General features: G+C 45.3%; 1 protein-coding gene across 4 annotated transcripts in view; it reads left to right on the top strand.

Moving 5' to 3' along the window:
- The window catches only part of PAK3 (p21 (RAC1) activated kinase 3), a 460,078-nt gene that overhangs the window by 425,981 nt on the left and 9,383 nt on the right, over positions 1–24,714 (top strand). The gene's annotated exons all lie outside the window — the stretch shown is intronic.

Here is a 24,714-nt window from a genome sequence, read left to right as displayed (position 1 = left end):
ATGGCATATGAGGAGGGACACACAGCTTTGTAGGTGTTCTTTGGTTATTTGCCCACCCATTGACTTCCCATGGCCATGCTATTCCATATGGCCATTCCCACCGAGTTCCTGACCCTCCCTGCCCAAAACCACCTCCCCCCTGAGAACTCCTTGAACTCGCCTTGTCAAACTTTGCACTTTAAGTCCCTGCCAGTGTTTTTTTAAAGCAGTCTTGACTTGAGTGGAGTTGTAAACCCACTACTGGTGTAATAACATTGTCTTAACCAGCTTGCTGTCAGCCACTCGATTTATAAGCACTCTGTGTGTCCTAAACTGAAGTCCTGATAAAACACGCATTGGCAAAGCCAACAGTGTTGGCTCGTATATAGGAATTAGGCATGTTCCAGGCACTGCTATTAGACGTCCAGGTACTTGTACCATTTTGCACCTGCTGCCATCAATTACCACTACGGCTGTGCCTGGCAAGGGCTTTTCCCATGCCTACATAAAAGCGTAAACTGTTGGCATTGCCAATGCTGGTTTTCTTTGTGAACAATATATATCCAGGCTTGTGAGTTTGTTATTTGCTCCTTTTATCGTGGGACCATCATCTGATGAAGTAAACAATGGGACTTTGAAATCATATGCATCTACTATCTCAGCATAATATTTTCATTTAATCCAATAAAAGACATCAAAACATGGATTTTGTTTGATTTTAAAACTGAGTGTTGTAAGTGATTTCAATTCAGCACTCCAACTACGTCAATGCCTAGTCTGGGATGCCCAATGGAAGCCCTTATTTATATATTTTTATGACAAGATCATAAATCTGGATGATGAACCCTTATATAACGCCCCTCTCTTTGAATCCCCCTGACCTCACTGAGCCAAGAAGTAGGTTTGTTTTGCAAATTAAAAGATTTTTTTTTTTTTTTTAACTTTGTTTATTTTAAATCAAGGCAGAATGATAGGTAGAGACATTATATGCAGTGGTTATATCGGCTAGTTGACCCCCAGTCCTTTATCCCCCCTGCGTCCTCTCCCTCCACCCTCCCCCTGGTCCATCCGTCCCATAGGCTCTGTGAGCGGGCTCCTCCCTCCCGGGCAGTCCGGATTGAGCCTCAGCGACTATGTGTCTTCCTCCAGGCTCTCCTGGTTTTTTAAGATCCAGTGAGCCCTGGTGGGTTTGTAGGTCAGGGCGGGGAAGCGCTGGACGAATTCTAGCACTGGAGCCCAGATGTTCTGGAAGCGATGTAGAGTTCCCACTTGTGCTGCCGTCACCTTCTCCGCTATCAGAATGTCCCATAGTTTGGTCCACCATTGGGCAATGTGGGGGCCTTCCGGGGTTTTCCAGGTTCGGGCCACCACCGTTTTCCCTGCTAGTAGGCAGTGAGTTAGTAGTTTCGCTCTGGGTCCGGAGCGCGGGTAGATCCCGGGGACTGGAGCTCCCAGCAGGATCGGTTCTGGTTTCAAGGGAATCATTGTTCCGGTAATTTGTGAGATGGACTCTAGGCAAGCTTTCCAGAATGGTTGGATCTTCGGGCAGTCCCACCACATGTGGAAGAAAGAGCCTGGGTGGCCGCATCCTCTCCAGCAAGAGTGGTCCACCTGGGGGTTCATATGGTGAAGTCTGAGGGGCGAATAGTACCACCGCAGCGTGATCTTATACGCACATTCCCTGTTGGTGATGCAGGTGGACGAGTTATGTGTTCTGGTCCATATGTCAACCCAGGTTTGATCCTCTATCGGGTGACCAAGGTCCGCTTCCCATTGGGCCATGCATCGGGCTCTTGTGGTCAGGAAGTCGCTTAGAAAGCGTCTGTACAGGGTGGATACACTGCCGCGGGTTGGAAGGTCTCCTAGGGTGAGTTCTAGGGCAGTGGGAGGGCGCGTTGCTGCTTGCAAGGTTTGGGGATGCGAGCACCAATGGCGTAGTTGGATATATGTGAATCTATCCCGTTCCTGGAGTTGGAACTTCTCCTTGCATTGGGCGAATGTGAGAGGTCTCTCCCCCATATACAGCTGGCCTATGGTCTCCAGCCCACCTTTGATCCAATTACGAAAATTGCGAGGATTCGTACCCGGTGTGAAGGTTGGGTTATGAAAAACCGGGGAAAGTGGGCTCAGTCCTCTTGGCACTCCCTTTCGTTTTAGTGCCCAGTCCCAAGTGCTAAGGGTGTGTTTAGTTGATAGCAGGAGCTCTCCCCAATGGGTCCTGAGGGGGGGCGGGGATGTGTGGTAGAAATGGCAGGGGTAGGGGTACCCGTGATTGTTCCAGCTCCACCCATCTGGGGCGGTTTGTCGTATTTTGCCAGGCCCGGGCCAGTTGGGCTGCCACTCTGTAGTTCTGGGACCCCCTGCCCTCCCAATTTGGGACTCCCCAACATAGTTCTGAGAGGGATTCTCGCTTTCTTACCTCTCCAGATAAAGTTCAGCATTTTCCTCTGGATCCCTCGGAGAGTTGGCGTGGGGATTGCCACCGGTAATGAGGCGCATGTGTATAGGAATCTCGGAAGGAGGTTCATCTTGCATGCAGTGATGCGCCCGAGCAGAGAGATCTCTTGGGTCTCCCATCGCTTCAAGGAACTGGAAGAGAGTCGGGGGAAGTTGGCTTTGTATGTCTCCCTTGGGTCAGCCGGGATGTAGACCCCCAAATAGGGGATGGCGCTCCTTTCCCATGTTATCGGGCACATCTTAGTCAAAGGTTCTCGTTCTGCCGAGGTGAGGCCAATTCCCAAGGCGGATGATTTATCGAAATTTATGGTGAGGCCTGAGACTTCGCCATAGCTGGTGATTTCGCGTATCGCTTGTTCAAGGGATGAGTGGGCCTCCGAAATCGTAAGCAAAATGTCATCCTCGTATAGGGCGAGTTTATGGTGTGTGGGGCCACTTTGTATGCCCTTGATTTGGTCATTCCGCCTAATTTTTTGTGCGAAGGGCTCCATGGTGAGTGCAAAGAGCAAGGGCGACAGTGGACAGCCTTGCCGGGTTCCGCATGATAGGGGGATTGGGGCCGAGTTGTGGCCGTTGATCCTCAGGCTTGTTTTAGGGCAGTCATAGTTAGCTAGATCCATCGTTTGGAAAGCGGGTCCGAAGTCGAAGGCCCCTAGGGTGTGTCTCATAAACGTCCAATCTACCTTATCAAACGCTTTAGCTGCGTCGAGAGCCACCAAGACTAGTTTTTGGGAGTTCCGGGAGGCGAGGTCCACCAGGTTCAGGGTTCTCCGGATATTATCACCTGCTGTCCGGTGCAGGATAAAACCAGCCTGGTCGGGGTGGATGATCTTCGGCAGGATGCGATTCAAACGGGTTGCCAGAATTTTTGAGTATATGTTCGCATCGATATTTAAGAGTGCGATTGGTCTGTAAGAAGTTATGCTTCTTGGGTCTTTTCCAGGTTTGGGTAGGAGGATGGTGGTTGATTCCTGCATCAATGGGGTCACCGCTCCCGTTTCCCTGAAGGAGTTGAATAGTGTAATTAGATGGGGGGTCAGTTGTGCTCTGAATAGCTTATAGAACCTGGTTGAGAAGCCATTTTGAGTGATTTGATGGCCTCCTCAATTTCCTCCCCCGTGATGGGCTCCTCCAGTTAGTCTCTCGTTGCGTCGGAGAGCCGGGGCACTTCTGCCTGCTGCAGGTATTCCTTCTGTTGTGATAGGTTTCGTGGGACTTCATGATTTGGGCCAAGTAATCTATTGCGAGGCGTTGCTTCTCGGGCTCTGAGTATAGTGTGACCCCGTTGGCGTCCCGCAGGCCCATGATCGCGTTGATGCGCGTCTGCTTGGCTAGTTTGGCCACCAGGAACCTGTTCGCCTTGTTGCCCTTCGCATAATATGACTGTTTGGCCTTCGCCATTAGTTGGGCGGCTTGTTCCGCGTAGTGGGCTTCCAGTTTTTTCCGTGCCGTATGGATGATCCGTTGTGTTTTGGGGGACCAGCCTTTCTCCTTATGGAGTGCCTCGGCCTCTCTTAGTTCGTTCTCTAGGGCCGTCCGGGTCTGTCGTCTATCTCTATGGTAGGCCGCACCTTCATGGCATCCCAGTTGTTCGCTAATGAGGTGTCTGAGGCTGGGTTTTCCTTAAAGAAGTTATTTATTCCTGTTGCGATCTTGTCTCTGGTGGCCATGTCGTTGAGGATCGGGTCATACAGCATCCATTTACGCGGGATGTTGGGGTTAGGGTTATGAACCCGGAGTTCCAGAAGCACTGGGGCATGGTCGGAGATCGCTCTTGTGCCGATGGTAACCTTTTTGACTGAGGGGAACGTATGCGGGGAGATCAGGAACAAATCGATCCTTGAGAAGGTGCGATGGACAAAAGAGTAAAAGGAGAAATCTTTTTCGTCAGGGTGAAACACCCGCCATGAGTCTATTATCTCCAGCGTCCTGAAGAATCGAAGGAGGCTGAGTGCTTGGGAGAAGTCGCCTGGAGACTGGGGATGTGAACGGTCTTTGGTGGGGTCGGGAACTCCGTTGAAGTCCCCACCGACGATTGTTTGGCCCTCCACAAAGCTGGCGAGAGATGTGCCCAAGGCGTCATAGAAGTGTGACTGTCCAGTGTTGGGAGCGTATACTGAGATAAGGGTATACAGGTCTCCCATCAGGAGGCATTTAATCGCGTAAATCGGCCTTCCCGGCATATTTTTGTTTCCAGAATCTGTGGGTTCAAGTCTTTCCTGAAGAGAATCGCCGTACCTCCTTTTTTACTTGTGCCAGAAGCGAAGAATTGGAGCGGGAATAGCCGGGATCGAAGGCGAGATACATCTGCCGGCAGCAGGTGGGTCTCTTGAAGCATAGCTATCGCCCTTCTCTTGTTGGGGGGAGTTCAGGCCATTAACATTCAGGGAGAGGATCCGAAGCGACTGAAGGTCCTCTGAAGGCTCATTCTCCGTTCCTTGGGTTAGGGGGGGGGTCCTGGGGTGGAGGTTCAACTGCCATGTCTGTTAGGGGAACTCTTGGTATCATTCTGCACTTGAGGTTTTAACGCGGAGTCCCAACGGGGGACCGCAACTTTAATAGGGAGGTAGACCGACATTGTCAGTACGGTCATACCTAAGGCCAACAGGGCCAACTGTCCCATCATGTATCGAGTACTGTGGGTTCCCAAGGAACAAGAGATGGAAAGTATCCTTGGGGTGGGTATGAACCATGGGTATGGCCCGCCGCCGCCGTGTTTAAAGTTGCAATTTAGGTGGCGGGTCCTGCTTCAAGCAGGGGTATCTGTGACCTGGCTTATTTGCTGACGGAGCCTGGGACCATGGAAGCGTCCCCGTTCATCTCTTTCTGTTATTCCGCTGGGTCGACGACCAAGGCGTGCGTTTGGGTTTTGGAGAGGGAGGCGGTCCAGAGTCTTCGGTCCCCTCTAGGATTGGCGTGGAAGGATCTCGGGGTGAGGTCGGGTGCAAGATTTTCTCTGCGTCTTCCAAGTGGCTGATTCGGCGTAGGGTGCCATTATATGTGAACTGGAGAGCTGTCGGAAACAGCCATCTGTAACGGATCTGTTGCTCCTGGAGGAACAATGTCAGAGGCCGAAGTGCTCTTCTTTTCTGGAGAGTGAGTGGTGAGAAGTCCTGGTAGATTTGAAGTGGGGTGCTCTGAAAAGTGATCTCTTCTCCTTGGAGACTGATTGCTGATATTTCCTCTTTCGTCGTAAAGAGTAAAGAAGTAAAGACCCTGGTAATCACATCTGGAGGGGGGTCCGAATCTGTCACACGGCGCGGGCGGAGTCTGTGGGTCCGGTCCAGTAGGAGTTGTGATTTGTCCAGATCCGGGAGTAAAGCCTCAAAGAAGCTTCCCACGTAGTCCGCTAGCTTGTTGTCGGGGATAGAGGACGGGATGCCCCGAATGCGGAGGTTATTGCGTCAAGCCCTGTTTGTCTTCATGTTTGAATTCCAGGATCTCGCATTTGTGATGCAGGGAATCGATGGATTTTTGCATTTCCCCCAGTGTGGTAGCGTGATCCTGGGAATGGTCCTCGATCTCTCCGAACCTCTGTTCGAGTTCTGTGACCCTCTGATCCGTTTGGTCAACTTTAGCGGTGAGTTCCGAGAGGCAGGCACGGAACTCAGATTTGATGTCCGCCATGAAGGCTATCAGGTCTCCTTTGGTGGCGAGAGCGCCCCTGTCCTCTTGTGGCTTCTGTGGGGTCAGTTTAGGAGGATCCTGTTTCTTGGGTTTCTCTGGAGCCGTGAACATGGCGGAGATATCTGTGCCCTTGCTCGCCTTCGTCTGCCTTGACATGCTGCTCGTGTCAGGCGGTCTTAATTAAGAGAGTAGCAGCGAGGCCCAGGACGGCGGGAGACCATCGATGGAGAGCTTCGCCCCCTCGGCCCCCGCTCTGGGCTAAGTCTGGGTGAGTGGGCAGGGGCGCCCCAGGAAACGTTGGTATGGGGAGAGGGTCTCCGTCGGGTCTGATGCAAGATGGCCGTGAGGGTCCCGACTCGTTCTGCGTAGCGGGGGGAGGGGTGGAGGCCTGCTCTCTTGGTCCCTCCGGGTGTATGTAAGCCGTAGCTGCCGGGGCAGCAACCCGGAGTGTTCCGGGCCGCCTTGGTGCGAATCGGATGATTCTGTTTTAAGTACCGCTCTCCCTCACCAGCCCCCCGGCGTCCTCGGGCCCCGCTACCGACGAGTGCAGCGTGTGCTGCTGGGTTCCGGATTGGCGGCCATCTTGGTTTCTTCGGTCGAAGACGGGGAAGAAGTTCAGCCACTAAATTCTGGTAGAACGCCTCCTCGGTCGAAGGCTATGTTTAGCCAGGTTGTGCCATGTCGGTTCCGGTCGCTTTAGATGGCATTGGCGACGCGGAACCCTGCTTAGAACCGCCGGAATTCGACGGCGGCGGCGGGCATCCCACGGGCGGCCTCAGAGGAGCGACCACATCGATGGCGCTCCAAGCCACGCCCCAATTAAAAGATTTATTTGAAAAATTCAACAATTTACTTATCACACTTTTATGAATAAATTAATATTTGATAGCACTCTTATGAATATGACAGTGATCAACAATGGATAATATTATAGTAGCACAATTCTTTAATTACTTAGGAGTTGGTATAGAAAGGATAAGGCAGCAGAGAATACTTTGTATGGTTTCAATGAAAAGCAATGATGGAAAGAATGCAGCACAGAAATAAACTGATATGGTTTCAACAATAGATAAGATGATCACATTTTTCTTTATGACAACTCACTCCCCCCCCAATGCAATAATGCAATATGAAGAGATGGAAATGAGGGCACACAGGTTTTCAGGAATACAATCAACAGAAGTTCAGTTCCCCCCTAGCAAGTGTAGAGCAACCGGTATGCTTTTAAACAGTCAAAAATACATTTACATGTGATTTGCAATGAAGTGAAAAATATGCTAAAAATTATTTTAATTTCCTATAGGAGATTCAGGGTAGGTGACAGCTACTTTGAATCAGTTCAGGTCAACACTAGCAATGATTCAGGAATGATTATCAGAGTGAAAATGAATTCCAGCAGTGGAAAGAAAGAAGCAGCTATTTTTACAAGTGGTGAAATTGAGCCAGTTTGCAATTCGCTGCACTTTTTCCGAGTGTGTTGATCGCGATAACGGAAAAAGTATAAGGAGGGATGTCGTATTAGGTTCGTTGGAAAGCTTAGGTTCTTAGCTTTAAAATGAAATGAAAGTTAAATCACGCTTCTAGAACATACGGTTCAAAAGATACGGACGTCTTTGTGGAGGTAGATTTTCAGAACGAATTCAAGATTTCAGAATGACAATTTCGCTTTGACAGGTTGGAAATCACAGAATGGACACACTATTTCTATGCAGTTCGGGAAGGGTTGAAATGGATGGGATAGGATTATTTTAAACTAAGAGAAGGTTCTGTACAGATCTGGCTGGATACTCACTCCTAGTTTTTGGACTGGAAGGGGCCTTGGACTGCACTCTCGCCACGGGACGGTCTCTGCCACTGGTTCTGCTCACAGCGTCTGGTCTGGGTCTGCTATCAGCACTGCACAGCGGTCTGGTCTGGGTCTGCTACCAGCACTGCACAGCGGTCTGGTCTGGTCGGCCTCTTGAACTGGACCTAACGGTTCTGGATACAGCTCTGCTTTCTCTGGATCTCGGTTCTGACATGGGTTCTGGGCCAGAAGCGAACAGCACAGCCCGGCTGTTGAATAGTTTAGTTAGGTTGCTGGATTCTGAGGCCTGCTGAGAAGGATTCAGCTTTTGGTTCAGGCCTCTCTGCTTCAAGTTCTGGAGTCTATGGTCCTTCTGGATATTGTCTGGTCTGGCAAAGTGCTGCGCAAGAAAGTGGAAAGAGCAGTCCCTATCTGGGTTTCAGTGGTTCTTTGTGTCTTTTGGAAGTGGGTGGAAGGCTGACTTTCTATGCCCAACCCACTAAGGGTTCTGATAGGTTAAAGGATTTACTGTCCTCTGACTGGAGAAATGGAGTAGTGAGTCATCCTGTGTCATCGGGTATCATTTTTATGGCTTTAAGGTAAGAACACTTCCCTTTGGTTTCTTATAGAAAATCAATTTTACCCAAAACACATATTTCCCAGATACACATGTTGTTGAAATTACATGTACACATCACAGATTGCTTAAGGTACAGTTCGGTTCAAGGCACATGTTTCTACGAGCTTGGGTTCAGAAACGACATTTTGCAATTTTAGTGGGTTTCGCCATATTGGTTTTTCATCAAATCTTCCACAGAGGTACACCCCCTCTCTGCGCATATTACTGTAAGTTTGCATTGTCCTAGCATAAACAGTGTCTACAATATCAATAAATCCAGGGTTTTGCCTCAGAACATCCCACAACGTCCAACTTCGTCTTCAACTGTGACTGAATTTTTCATATTAAGAATCCCCAAATTGTACATTTCTGTCAGCTTGATACAATATTTTATAAGCAATTTAATAAAAACATACATTTTCTCTCAAATAAGTACACCCATTTGTTGCCCCCGCCCCCGGGAACTTGGCTTGACTCAGAGATCATGTGTCTTGCCTTCCCCAGAGCAGTGTTGACAGTTCACACCCAAAATCAGCATATTGTATTCAGCTGAAGGCATCCATTGTCTCTTTCCTCCAGGCTGCAGGGAAGCTCTCCTCCCCTTTTAATCAACAGGACCCTGTGATATCCTGTGCTGTTGGTGTAGGGCCTGGGAAGAGTAGGTGTTAAGAATTCTCATTGACCAGCAAGCCTTGTGAAGTCTCAGCTAACTTAGGATGCTGTTTAGCTTCTGAAATACAGGTCTCCTGTTAGAATTTAGATCGCTAGCGCCGGTTATTGTCAAGCACCAGTATTGCAGCCATTTTTGACAACTGCCTTACTAGCAAGCAATCCTCAAATTATACTTTGTTCAAATATAGATGCACTTCTGTGGACCTCAGATTCATGTAGATTCTTGCGGGAGAATGATGTTGACCCCCCAACAAGGAGGTGGGACCTTTTTAGTGGTTCTGTGAGCCATGATTTTGGCAATTTTTGACATCAATTAAAACGGATTTTGACCAGCACTATATTCCTTTGCACTGATTTTGCTCTGTGTGCAGCCAAAGGATAGGGTCTGGCAATGGTCTCCTGTATTAACATTGACAGAGGCAAAAGTGGATGGTGGCCTATCTGTCAGGTTTTCACTGCGTATTATTGGATGATCTCTGGCGAGCAGCATGCTTTCCGGCGGCCATTATGATGTTTCCCATGTCAGTAATGCACAATGATGTGGTAGGGCTTGGATGCATGGATGAAAACATCCCACAGTGTACCCGTCATCAACCCCTTCCACTGCACTATTTTTTGGCATATGTTAATCAAATTAAGCGATAGGCAATGAAAATATCTGGAATGTTTATCCTGTTATCCAGAATAAAGTATGTAGCTCACTAACAATTAAATTCCATGTTTACTTTAAAGCAGGGTTGTCCAACTCCAGGCCCCAAGAGCCGGATACATGCAGGGGTTTCAGGATACCCTTCATTAATATTAATGAGGTACATTTGCATACAATGATTCTAAATGAATGCACATTTTTCCTCATGAGGGATATCCTGAAAACCCATCGGGATTTCAGCACTGGAGGCCTAGAGTTGGACAACCCTGAGTTAAAGGTAGATTATTTACCCTGTAGAAAGAAGTGGAATTCATGCAGTTGTGTAGGGAAGTACATGATGCAAATTATTTTACTCGGAGAAGGCACAGTTTGATTGTATTTCTTTCCAAAGTTTCAGGCCTATTTTGCACATTTTTGGGAGACTACAAACATTTATGAACACCAGTGGATTTAATTTGGGAATTGTTTCTGCTATTACTGCGATTCAGAGCGAAAAGTAGGCAGAGCAATGACAATAGTACTTAGCTAGGCCAATTCAGGTGTCCTTATTTCATTTCAGTCTATCAACAAAAGGTTAATAAAGGCAGGGATCTACAACGTATGGCGCTTTAGATGTTTAGGACTACGACCTCTCACCTTTCACGAAGCTTTCTAGGGGTACTGGGAGTTGTCCAAAACGTCTGAAGATCTAAAGGTCCAGACCTCTGATTTAGTGGAGTCATTCAAAAATAGGCAGTGGGCTGTGTTGGGGGCAAAAGGGTGGAATATTGTTTGGGACAACAGTATATTATGTTATCTTATTTTACTTAATGTACATTTTTCCTGTTCCCTGTTGTTAAATAATAGAACACGTGCCAGTCAGCAGGGTTTGATTAGGCTGATCGTATTCTAAAAACGTACTTAAATCGTGTAGCCTCACTCAATAGTTGTCAGGCACTCCCAGAGCCCTTTGCGGCAGCACAGCACTAGCAATGCCATACATGATGCAGAGAGCTAACTCACTGGGATGATGTAATGTGCACACAGTCTATGTTCAGGGATCAGAATGGGAGTCTGTGGTGAGGAGCATATATAAGCGGGTGGATGTAATGAAAATGACCTGGAGGCAGAGAAAATGTTGTTCCTGGAGCCCCACTCCCCAAACTCCAGGCTCCAAGAAGAGACGGCTAAGCATGGGACTGCTGTGTATTGAGGTGGGCTGGCACTTTCAGCAGTGAATTGGAGACGAGGTCCACCCCAGGATCTTTTTGCCATGGTCCCTCTGCATCTTCTGCCATTGTCGTTGCCACTGTTGCTGCTGCCACCACAGAGTGTGAGGCTGAAGCAGAGCTAGAAAGAATAAGGTTGGGAAGGTGTGAACTCTGAATCTAGAACAATGCAGTGCTAAGTACGGTGTCGCGTAAAATGTTATAAGAGTAATTGTACATAATTCAACCATATTGTAATGTGCAGAACCAAATTGATAGCACCAGCTATTTAATATGTTATGTAAAGTGTTATTCGAGAAAGTCTACATAGTTAAGGTGTATTGTAACATGTGCAGTTCCAAATGCAAATGTATTCATTGTTGATAAGTGAGATGTGTTATATTGGTGTCATCTCTGTTATGGAATGTGTCCTGGTCATGGAACCTTTGGGTGGAGCACTGTCTTATGTCCAGGCTAGAGTGTGGCAGAGAGGAAAGGGGTCCGTTGGAGATGGAAGAGTTGACCACCACTTGTGTTGTGGCTTCCTGTGTTGTAAGATCTCAATAAAGATCTATGATGACCCATCCACACTGGTGACAAGGAAGCAAACCTACACCAGCTACCCCCAAGGCCCCTCCACAACCTCTCCTCCAAGCTGGCCTGATCTAGCATCATATGGAAGTATCTCACTGCTGGCGATCCATTGAAGGCACTTGAAGTAACAGGAAGGTTGACCACAAAGAGGTGAGCGACCCATGCTGCGAGGGCAAACACTCCCCTGCGCTTGCATTTCTAGTGGGGGGGGGATCAAAGGGCTGCCACAGTTGTGGTGGTGTTACCAAGGCATCCCAAAGAGTGGGGAAAGCCAACAGTGTGAACGCATGCCTGAAATTGCAACCTGCGCACGTCACCAAGAAGTGCACAATGTGCCACATTGGTTGTGAAGGAGAATTGCTTGAAAGCAAAGCACCCACTACGCGGCCGCATGCGGCTTAATTAATGAAGGAGAGCAGATTTTGAGTAAATCGCCCTCTATGCCGTGCCATGAGCAGCCCAGCGCCTGCTCAGTTTGGTTACCAGAGCAACCTAGCTCGAGCGCTGTGCACTTCACAAGTGGATTGATTTCGCTATGAGTATGTTACAGCGAAGGGGAGCTCTGCATGTGTATTCATGCTGCCGGTACATTTTGGCATTGGGCGTATGGGGTCTACGCAGAGGCATATGGTGAAACAAAGGTTCTACATTAGAGAAGTAAGCTCGTGACGTTTGTTCACGGAACATTTTATAACAGTGCTGTACTGCCTGCTACTGGCACAACATTCTACAGGGAAAGTGGAAAGCATTAAACAATGTTGTGTGCAATCCATTCTATAGCAGCAGACTACAAGAGTACTAACTCCAAAGCAATGCATACGCTGTCAGAAACGGTTACATTGTGAAAATAAAATACCAGTGTGTATATTGGATTGTGGTTATCAGTCCAGCATTCATGCCATCTCCAGGTCCTGTCAAGATTCAATGGGCCCAATGGAAACTTGTTTTTTGCACTATGTGAGAGCTGTCTGTGGGAGCACCATTTCAACAGATCGGAAGGTTTCCCTATTAATGCATTTCTTGGGCTATGAAGGGCAACATATATATGAAACCCTGCCAGAATTAAATCGAGCAAAGGAAGAGTGTGTTTCAAATGAATTTGACTCAGCTCTGCACAAATTGGATTTACATTTTAACTTGAAGACCAGTACCATTTTGGAGAGATATAGTTTTGGCGTTAGAGTGCAAGAAGAGGGATAAACTGTTGAGGAATACTTAAAGCTTTACGCCACCTGTGTCTTGCATGTAAATTTGGTGGGAGGTTAGACAAGCACATAAGAGATCAGATTATGATATATTGTTGGAATGACAAACAAAGGGAAGAATTGTGGCTCAAAGATGACCCGAGTCTAGATGAAGTCCTATGGATTGCCAAACGAGTAGAGTATTCAATGGGTTGTGCAAGAAGGAAGGTAAAAATGTCACTACAGAAATCTTAAGGATAGGAGATGCTGGGAAAGGGAAGACATTTTTTTTTAATGGGTAGTGGGCATCAGCCTCGGGATCTTCCAGATGGAAAGGGAGATACGCATAGACCACAAAAAAGTGATGAGAGATTATATTTTAGATGTGCCAGCACAAATCACTTTGCCAGTTCGCTGATATGTCCTGGAAGAAAAAGTACATGTGCCAAACGCAAAAGATGGGGGCATTATGCCAAATGTTGTAAGAATGTCGCTTCTGGCCAGAACCGCAAAGTATTGTATGTCAATGAAGACGCTCAACAGTCTTCAGGTGGTGAGGATGAAGAACAAGTTGAGGTTCTTACCGTGAACATGGTCAAATGTGATGAAGATGATGAACGTGACAGCCCATTTGTGGGGATTACAGAAAATTGTAATGGGGGTCCAAATGATGGCTGACTCCAGAGCAAAAGTGTCCCTAATGTCACGTGAGGTGTACGAGAAACAGGTGGGAGGGCAGATAGGTGATCTGCTTCCCTCTGATAAAAGGCCAGGTGGATACACCTTTGGCAAGATGGACATCATAGTTTATTTTGTAGCTCATTTAAAGTTCAAAATGAGAGAAATGCTTGGGAAGATTTATGTTACAAAGAGAGGAGGTACTTTGTTGGGCTGGAGAGACAGAAAGGTTTAAAGATCTGACTTGATCTGAATGCAGATGTGCAAGTAATGCATGTAGAGATCAACGTTGGTATCGTAGATACATTTTCCAAGTTATTTTCAAAAAGCGTAGGACGTGCAAAAGGTATGAAGCACATGATTGTTCCAAAAGAAGGGAATGTGCCAATTTCAGCAAAGTTGTGCCAAATGCCATTGGTGATGAAGGAAGGAGTTCAAATGGAATTGAAGAAATTGAGAGAGTCTGGCGTAATAGCGATGGCTGGATGTGTAGAGTGGGTTTCCCTATTGGTGCTTTTAAAGAAGCCAACAGTGGAGTTGAGGTTGTGTGTGGAATTGAGAGTCCTCAATAAATGTGTGGTTGCAGAGAGACACCCACTTCCCAATATGACAAAGATGTTGACTATGGTTGGAGGGGCAACGTTTTTCTCAAAACTTGATATGGCTTTGGCGTATCACCAGATTGAGTTGGATGAGCAATCACGGAAACCTACTGCTTTCATTGCCCATGAAGGAATATTTCAGTTTGAAGGATGCCTTTTGGGTTGTTCTCTGCCTCGTCAGTCTTCCAGAAGATGATGGACATATCACTGAAGGATTTGCCAGAATGCATTGCTTTCAGGGCGATATCTTGGTTTGCAGAGAGACATGGAAGCAGCATGAGGGGAATGTCAAGAAGGTGCTGGGAATATTAGAAAAGAGAGGGATTACGTTAAGTACAGAGAAATGTGTGTTTGGGAAAGAGTCATTTGAATATTTGGGTCATGAGATTTCGATGCATGGCTAAAAACCCAAAAGTGGAATGGAGAATGCTATAAGTAAGGTGCCGTCTCCCAAGGATAAAGGGGACCCGAGGACTTTTCTTGGCATGATCGAGTTTTACCAAAGGTTTGTGCAGAGTTTTGCTAATACATTTGTGAAAATGAAAGCACTATCAAAGAAGGGTGTGGAATTCTGCTGGTATGCAGAGTGTGAGAAGGAATTTGTCGAGATAAAGTGTGAAATTGATTTGGCGAGACTTCTATCCATGTTCAGTACTAGAAGAAAGAGTGCGATTTCTTTGGATGTCTAGTGATACAGGTATTGGTGCCGTATTAACACAGATTGGTGAAGATGGTTGTGAGCATATCGACACACATGCATCGAGGATGTTGAGAGGTGCAGAGAGAAATTATTCTGTATTAGAAATGGAAGCTCTTTATGAGAACTTTGAGCCCATTTTTGGACTATGTTTCGGACAGAGAGCATATGTTCTTTCAACCGCAACTTATGAGACATTTTATGAATCCTTGATGCTTGATGCTAACTCTATGAATTGATAGTTTACCAACTTGTTTCTTTCTTTCACTTTTCTTCTCTCCTGGTTGTATTCCTTCTCTTTCAATACTTTTGCCAATGAATTAATTCTTCCTCATCATTTTCTGTTGACTAATGAACTTTAGAAATATTCGATGTGTTTTATGAAATTAGAAGATGCACTGTCAAATGAAAAGGGGAATGAATTGTGATGGAGTATGAATACATTTTTATATGTTAGGAATTTATATGTTTAAAAAATTAATAAAAATAATTTGTAAAAAAAAAATGGAAGCTCTTGCATGTCATTGGGCTGTTGAAAAATTCTGCTACTTTTTGTTGGGGCGGAATTTATCTAAATAACTGACCACAAACCATTGAAGGTGATTTATGAACAAAAAGGCCGAGACAAAGTGTTAAGGAGGGTTGCCGGTTGGATGGCCAGGATGCAGGGACATACATTGTGTCCTGGTCGTAATTCCTGGGAAAGAGAATGTATTAGCAGATCATGTGTCAAGGTTAGGTGGGGATGTGAAATATGATTTTGGGCAATTAGAGAGGTCATAACTGACATGGTTTTTGTGACGCATGATGGTGTTGTTATTTCTCGGGAAGAGTGACAGAGAGCAGTAAGGGAGGAAGAAGTATTGGCGACAGTAATGGATTTTGTAAGAGAAAGCTGGCCTGAAAAAAGATTACTCGATGACGAGGAGAAGTGTTTCTGGGAAGTTATATCAGAATTTAGTGTCAAAAGTGGTATTTTGTACAGATGGGATCATGCAGTGGTTCTAAAGGCTTGAGAAAGAAGATGGTAGAAATTGCTCATGAGGGTCATATTGGGGTTACTAAGGCAAAGGCGATTCTGTGGAAGGAATATTGGTGGCCTGGATTTGACCAATAATTAAGGTAGATGTTCCAGATGTGGTGTGGTGCGATCTGTTGCTGGACTTAATGGGTCCTCTTGATCTCGGGCGGGACATGGAAAATTCATTTTGTGTATTTGCTGTCACGTTGGATAGAGTTTCAAATTGTGCAAAATATTACTGGATTCTCCATGGTGAAATTTCTACAGTGTGTTTTCAAGAGAGGGTTTACACAGTTCTAGTTTGACAGATAATGAGAGACAGGTTGTTGGAGGATGTTTTGAGGAATATATGAAGTGTACTGTTATACCACCCCAAGGGGAACAGAGCTGTGGAAAGGGTGAATAGGTGTGTGATGGATGCTGTGAGGATGGCAGGTGCACGTCGGAAGGACAAAAGGTTGCCGCCAGGGCTAGATTTTATTCTATGCATATGGCGCCTCATGCTGCCATGGGTGTAAATTCATTTGAATTGATGAGGGGAAGGAAGCCCAATACAAGAGTGTCACTTCCCTGGCTGGGAAGGAAGAGGTTAGTGACTGTGTTGAAGAAATTAAAAAAAAAACTAATTTAAAAAAAAAATCTTTTTGAAAACAAAAAGAACACCTGCAGCGGCATAATTCATCAAAGCAAGGCAACACATGTTACCTTGCTTTGATGATGTATTTGCATGCATGATGTGTGCATCATCAATTATGATGCATGCATCATTCACATGCTGCTGCAGCATGCAAAGTTGAGGGGCCGGGGCTGCCGCCGGGCTGGCAGCTGTCACCATGCCGCCACTCCAGGGGGCACAGTGCCCCCTGGAGTTGCTGTGCCGTTGTATTAGTGATACATATGTATTAGTGATATTAGTGACTACCAATTTTACAGTAGAATAAGCATCCATTTCGGACTATGTATTTTGCCTTTCGCATGTTGCAGTAATAGCATGTTTTTTTTCTGCCATTGTCTCTGTTCCGATCATCACAAGACATTCCATCTCGGTGTCCTCGGTCACTATCCTTGTGATTGTTAGAGAAAGTGTACATAGTTAAGGTGTATTGTGAAATGTGCAGCTCCAAATGCTAATGTTTCATTCATTGTTGGGGAATGAGATGTGTTATATTGGTGTCTTCTCTGTTATAGAATGTGTCCTGGACATGGAACCTTTGGGTGGAACACTGTCTTATATTCCAGGCTAGAGTTTTGGGGAGAGGAAAGTGTCAGTTGGAGTTGGAAGAGTTGACTACCACTTGTGTTGGGGGTTGCTGTGTTGTAAGCTCTTTGACCCATCCACACGTGTAAAGGACTTCATTTCAAAACACTTTATACAAATGTCAGGAGACATTTGTCTAATTATGCATTTATCTCTTACCTCCTGTAGGAAGAAAGCATGATAGATCTTTTGATCAGGCAGTTGGACACTTCTCCAGCCAAAAGTGTATCATTTATCCAACCTTTTTGCAAAATGTCTGTTATTGGGGTTTCTGATGGGTCGTGAGTAACAGTCGGACACAGAGGCCTATTTTGATTGCTATAAACATTTATTTGAGAAAATGGGTTTGGAGGAAAACCTACATTTCCCTATAGATATGAGAGGTTTCCCTGCCTGAACAAAAATAACTAGTGTCCAATCAGGATGTCCAACTGTAAAAGTCCTCTGTCCTGTGTCCAAAACCTAAACTGACTCTCACATTCTAAACTAATCATAAAGTGAAAGGGTAAATTATTTTTTGGCTGCCTCCTTGCAGCTGTACTTTGCAAATTTATCAGTTCCAAAATGGTGCAAAAAGGAAAAATAATAACCAATGTTCCAAAATATATGAAAGGGGTACCCTTCCCCAAGAATTCCACAGTTCCTTTTTAATACAGTCTTAAGATATCAACAGGTGTTCATGTCCTTATTCTGGTTTACCAGTGTTGCCAAAAATAAAGAAATATCCTTTCATCTTGTTTACAAAGCTCGCAGCGTCAATATAGCTTCTCTTCTCTTGACAATGACACGTTTCAATGCATCTGTTTATATGACTCACAACATCAGGAGATTACTCCTTCTCTCACAAAGAATAGAACGTCCTCTCTTGTTTGCAGACTTCACAGGGTCAAGAGATTTCTTCTCCTCTCTTGACGGAATAATTCCAAACATGTACAGTTTTAATGTCTTTCAAAAATGTATAGCTGGTGTACTCTACTGCAAGGTTTTACTTCAGCATCTCTGTTCCCAATTCCCCAAAACAACACACCTAGTAAACACTCCTGTCAGTTTTTATTGAAGCATTTTATGAACTTATATTCTTCTTCAAGGGCCTGGTATACTCTCCTGCCAGGACTTTGCCAAACCTCATAAAATGTTCCCTTCTGCCAACATTGGGTTCGTACCCTCTCCCTGTTTGTTATGGCCAATGCTTGTTTGGGTTCACTGTTTACCCTGTTTGGGGTTTCCTGCTTTCTCCAGTCTCTCACTGTCAACATTCTCAATGCTGGCTTAAATACTCCAGCTCCATTGCAAACTTTCTCCGCACAGAGCTCTCTCACTTCATTCACCTTCTGGTGCACCCAGCGAAGTGCCCCAGTGTCCCCTGTCACTTGTTTGGGTTCACTGGTAGATTCTTTGGCGTCTTCCGCAGGTGGCATCCAGTGCAGCGGTCTTCCTTCTCTTCGGTGTCTCCTGTGCTCTACGGTTCTCTCACCACTCCGGTCTTCTTGGTGGAGCCTCCTCTGCTCCATGTCTTGTGATCACAACCCTCCCGGTCTCTCTTTTCCTTGTTGCACCTGAGTTTTAAAGTTCCCGACACAGGTCATATGATCTAACACCCAATTTGATCACATCAAACTGTCCGTATGGACATTTGGATAGCATTGGGTGTTTGTTTTCTCTGCTGCTGAAAATACCAAACATGAGGAGCAGGGCTGCCGGGGTGTCCCACACTCCCCATGTTCAATATTTCAGGGTTTCCAGGGTGCTGGAGTGTCCCCGCATTCTTAAAATTGGTGGCGCAGGACAAAAGTTGCTTGTCCCCCATCTACAATGAACGTTGAAAATGGGGACTCGATCAATTACACCGCTGGCAGTTTACCCGCGAACAAATTATTCACGAATAAACAACACAGATCCAATCAAAAGGACTACATAGCATTGTGTGCACTTCCTGGTGCTTTTACTCGGCATTACTGCTTCTTTCGTCCTCATCCCAGTGGATTTATGGGGATCAATATGTAGTCACCCATGGCCTTCAATATTTTCTATTGCACAGTATGCCATACAGGTTTAAGATGGACAAAGAGCATTATTGTCAGTCTCTTCGGGTGGTGGAAGGGGTTTATTATATGCTTTCAATATTAAACCGCCTCCAATCTCCTGAGGTTGGTCTCTCCCATGTGGTCTTCCCACAGATAGCCACCCACAGGGTTGGAGTCGGGTATCTCTGCCCTTCCCACATGGGGAAGACTTTTCCTGGGTAGTCAGTGACCGCTTTGTCAGATTCGTCACAGGTTTCAATGTGCTTCCATTGTTATGGTTTGGCATCTGCCTTATATTCCTTTTACCCTTTTGTTGATTAATTATCAAATGTAACTATTGTTTGCTAGCTTTGTTTTTGAGCACTCTATGGTACTTGGACTTTATTCAAATTTGGTATGTGTGATCCGGTGGTACAGAGGTATGGTCGAATTCAGTAGGTTTGTGATCATTTGGGGCTAACCAAAATGTTACGCTGTGGTTGATCTTTTTATTGCATGATCTTATTTCTGTATAGAAAACTTATATGGATTTGGAAACATTGATCAGAAATTAGATTGATACTGCATTATGTAATTGTGAAATTCACGAAACATATTACTGCCGTGCCCACTTGGCTCTCTATCTGTTGATGCATCTTCTGAGGCACGGCACGCACCACCGTTTTGTGCAAAGTGTTGTACTGCTAAATATCATGTCAATTAAGCAAATTACCTTTCTGAGTCATTCCACTTTATTTCTTAAAGTCTGTTGAACACTTTGAAAGAAAATAAACTAACACTGGCCCAGGCCCCTCCCTTTTTGGAATCAGGACCCCAACATCCCTACTGTGATTGATGAACAGACAGTAGAAAAACCAAAGAAGAACAGGACACAGGAGACTGAGATATTCCTGTAACCAGGACAGGGGAGGATGGGGAAATCCAAAAGTACAAGGTACTTTAATCACTTTGTGTTGGGACATTTTAGGTGGATAAAGAGTTTTTTTTTTCTGTGGATAGGGGAACCTGCTAAATACCACGGCTGAAGTCCAGCCATATCGAACTTTTAGTTTCCGTGAACTTTCATTAATACATTGCCTTTGGAACCATTATCTCCCCACTTACTATACAGGCTTCATAATAAATAACTACATTTATATTTGAGAGTGTTTGCGTTTTTATTCCGGTCATCTGTCTAGGGAATGAGGGTAAATTAGAGAGGAAGCCACACACTTACAAAAGGGGATAAAACGGGGATCAAAAAGAAAAACCAAAAGCTACAGAAATGCCTTAGAAACCTCTCAACTCAGCAAAAGCATTCCAAAACTCCTTCAACGCCACAGATTTTATGACCCTTTCCTATTTAATCCTTGCGCGACAGTCATACAGTTTAATACATACATGCGCACCATGTGCAGCTTATTGGTGGAAGCAGGTGTGTTGTTTACAAATTACGCGGACGACACCCAACTCATATTGGAATTGGGGGGTAGTCATCACGCCACGGATAGCGAAGTGATTGCAAGGGTTTACAAGACTGTAGACGACTGGATGCAGGCAAACTGGATGTGCCTGAATGACTAAAAAACAGAACTGATGCTGTTTGGTTCCAGTCGTCAGTTGGCCAATCTGGGGGTAGAGTACAATTCTTTCTGAATCAAGAATGCCACTATTTTGGTGGCCACTATTTTGGTGGCCCCTAAAGTGAAAACCCTGGGTATGATGGTCAATTCTGCGGTCGATTCTCATGCCCAGACCAGCTACCTTAAAAAAAGCACGGCGTATTATCTCAGGCTAATGAAATCAATTAAGCCGTTCCTTGATGAAGGCAATATGGCCACGATAGCCAGAGCCATTATTCTATCACGGCTTGACTATGGTAATGCTCTGTTGTTAGGGGCCTCTTCCAAGGACCTATCCAGCTGTCAGGTGATCCAGAACAATGCGGTCAGGTTAGTTAAGAATTTGAAGAAGAAAGACCATGCTACTGCAGATAGATTATCTCTGCACTGGCTTAGAGTAGAGGAATGCATAAAGTTCAAGGCTCTCTGTTTGGTACACAAGTGCCTCTATGGCACAGCGCCTGACTACTTGAAAAAGAGCTTAGTGCTCCACACACCCAGGAGAAATCTACGCTCGGAGGGTAAGTGCCTACTGACTGTACCGAAGTTCAAGTTCGGGCTACCGGCGCTATATAAAAATAAAATACATACATACATACATCTGCAAATGGAACCAGAAGCAAGTTTTACCCTTTACCGTCCAACCTGTTTTAGAATGGCTCAAGGCATCTGATTGGCAGTAGTTTGAGTGTCTCTCTCTCGACTTGGGATTGGTTCGTGGGTCACTTACCTCACCTTGAGTCTGAAAGCTGTGTTCAACCTTTGGCAAATTCACCTGTGCGGGGTTAAACGACCATGAACAGGTTAACCTTCCTGCAGGGCACATTTTGGGATTTTCTAGCACCCCTGTCGGCGACCTGGATTGCCTTTCTTTGTGTTGCTTTTTCAAACCACGTGTTGCTCAAAAAGAATGTTTTAAGAACTATGTGACTGAAGTACAGTCTTGAATCACACCAGATGCCCTAGAACTAATTTTTAGCACCAAACGCATTATAGTAAATTATGCAGTGTAAATGTATAATAAGAATGCCCCGCTTCTCAGGGCTCAGTTGTATAGAAAGTGGAAATGGAACAGATGGGACGTTTCAAAGAATGCTATTAGATTTTATATTAATATATTGAAAGCGGCTGTTGTAAATTATTAAATGTGCGATACGTTTCTCGAAGGGGTCTGTGAAATTCAAATCGCTATAAATGCACTTAATTATCAATGTGGGTGAGAAAATGACTACGACACTCAGTTATTTTCAGAACAAATAATACAATTGTTACTAGACCCGCTCAAGTGTTTGTGTGAATGGTTTCCTGTGTTTTCGTTGTGGCTGTTTTATATGTTGTCATTTTCCCCTGGTGTTTTAACCATGCCAGTTTTAGCTGGATTTCTTTTCTTTATTTTTAACATGAGGCTCCTCCCCTGTCCCCCTTCCAACTCGCCCCCAGAAGGTCCATGGAAATCTCCATTTACGCTTCCAAATTGCACCCTGCAGGTGCTATCTCCACATGCAGACGTTCCAGGCTTGCGTACATGCAGAGCGCTGGGCTCCTGGGGCTGAATGCCCATGTACATTATCTGCTAATACAAACCAGTTTTATAAATCCCTTCATTGCATTTACATGGGGATCACCCTGTGCCTTAAGTGACATGCCCCTGTAGAAAGTGCTCCCAAAAGTATTATGATTGTTCTTGTATAACGTGTTTAACAGTGAAGTCCTGTTTCTAAGCGTGAGACTGGGATTCGAACCTGTGTTGCTATACTGTCCTACTTCCAAGACAAACGTGTTGCCCCCGAGCTATCCTCCCAGCCTTTTACAGAGGGGTCTTACGTTCACCATTCACCCTCTGCAGGGAAAAACGGCACTATTTGTTAGCGCAATTATGGTTGCATTCAATAAGTTGTGTGGTAAATTCGTAGAAGCTGCCGCCCAACGCACACCCTCTTAAAATGCAGTGACTTTCATTGGGGAAATTAAGTAAGTGACCGGGAGCCTGTATCTTTAAATACTTTACTTTATCTACAAATATATGTAGCCTATGTGTAGTGGGATAATGCTAGCCCCGCTCTCCTGGCAACTCCAACCGTCCTCACCTCTGCCTTTTACGTCCGCCTTCCCACAAGTTCTTGACACCTTGCATCGCGTCATGAGTTCCATGACGCAATGCAATCCAACACTACACATCCCCTTTCTTTCACAATGATGTTTCCAGTGCTTCCATTAATCGGCATAGTCATCCAGGTAACGTGGTCTTCAATAACTCCTTCCCCATCTCAAGACCTCTGATGAAAAATCCACTATGTTCCCAGATAAATTTGCCCCTGTCAAGTCCAGAGTCGATCAGGTTAATTCTAACCAGCAAAACTGGTTCTCACCAGAACTTGGATGCCTAAAGATAAAAAAGAGAAAGTCAGAGAAGCGCTGGCTGAAATACCCCTCCGTTGAGAATAAAAACATCTGGAAATCTTACGAAAATGCCTATAAGGATGGAATTAGAGGCGAAAAATAACTTTTTGAACCAACAAATCTCAGAAGCTAATAACAAACCTAAAAAATGGTTTGATATAGTAAAGCTTTTTGAAAAACCCAAGGCTCAGTTAACACCTTTTACCCCTTCTAACGAGGATTGCGCCAGAATACAAGCTGCATTCCAAGATAAAATACTCAGAGCTAGGGACAAAATTCAAAGTCAGATCTCCGCTAAATCTAGCACTGTCCCCCAGAGATTGCAGACTCCTCCCCTACAACATTCAGTGCTCCCTCAGGATTGCACCTCGTTTAGTTTCATTCATGTATCCAAGCTTGACCTGTTGGCCACTCCGGTTACTATGTGTCCAACAGCTGGACTAGTTAGTCATTCCTTCTAAACTAATCCTTGATAATAAGGATACCTTTGTTATATTCTTGGCCCGACTTGTCAATGCCTCCTTCTGTGCACATACAGTTCGTGTTGATATTAAAAGGGTCACATTCACTCCCCTTTTGAAAAAACCTGCACTGGATCCAAAGGACCCCGACAACTTAAGACCCATCACCACCAGCAACTTATACTTAAAAGTACTTGAGAAAGAAGCAACTCGTCAGATTCAATCTTTCATTGAGACTACGAACAGTCTTCATCCCAGGCAATCAGGTATCCGCCCCGCTCATAATACTGAAACTGCCCTCATCGATCTTCAGAGCCATATGCTCAGCATTATGGATCGTGGTACACCCGGCCTTTTGGTGCTATCAGACTTTTCAGCTGCGTTCAATTTTCAGGGACACTGTCATTTTTCTGCCCTAACATGTAAGTGTATACTATCCTTCTTGACTGGCAGTAAATCTAGAGTTTGTTGTGAGAAGGCTACATCAGACCCCCCATTAGACCCCCATTCTCTCCACCTGTGGAGTGCTCCATGGTGCTTGTATGTCCCCCCCCCCCCCATACTGTTCAATCTATACATCCTCTCTCTTTGTAGTCTCCTGGAAAACTCTGAAGTCTTTTGGACCAACTACGCTGATGAAACCCAGATGGTCCTAGAGCTCTCGGGGGATTATACCAAGGATAACCAATTCCTCCAAAACATCTACTCTCAAAAAGATTCCTGGATGGTAGACAACTGGGTGTGCTTCAAGGGCAAGACTGTGAGCTTCTTATCTTTGGTTCCTCACAAGCCACGGCTAAACTCCCTAACTGCTGTCAGTCTTTCTCCATTCAGGACTGTTGTATCCCCGTTAGGGAAAAAGTTAAAACACTTGGTGTTCAAACAAATTGTGCACTGAGTGCCGAAGCCCATGAGAACCTAGTAACCAAGAACTGCTCATACCATCTCAAGCTTCTTATAAACGTCGCCCCCATCTAAACAAGGAAAACTCAGCCTCCATTGCTAGGGCTACTATTCTATCAAGATTAGATTTCTGTAATGCGTTCTAAGTTGGCGCAGATAAAAAAAGCATCCAACGCCTACAAATCATCCAAAATGATGCAGTCCGAATTGTTAAAGTCCCGAGAGGGTGTCATATCTCAAACCATTGATGGGGAATTGCACTGGCTACATGTCAATTCAAGGCAGTAATTCTGCTCCATAAGTGTCTTTATTGGA

The sequence above is a fragment of the Ambystoma mexicanum genome, chromosome 5p (assembly GCF_040938575.1).
Source record: "Ambystoma mexicanum isolate Mex_15411 chromosome 5p, UKY_AmexF1_1, whole genome shotgun sequence".
In the NCBI taxonomy this organism is placed as follows: Eukaryota; Metazoa; Chordata; class Amphibia; order Caudata; family Ambystomatidae; genus Ambystoma; species Ambystoma mexicanum.
This window is presented reverse-complemented; position numbering and strand designations above follow the sequence as displayed.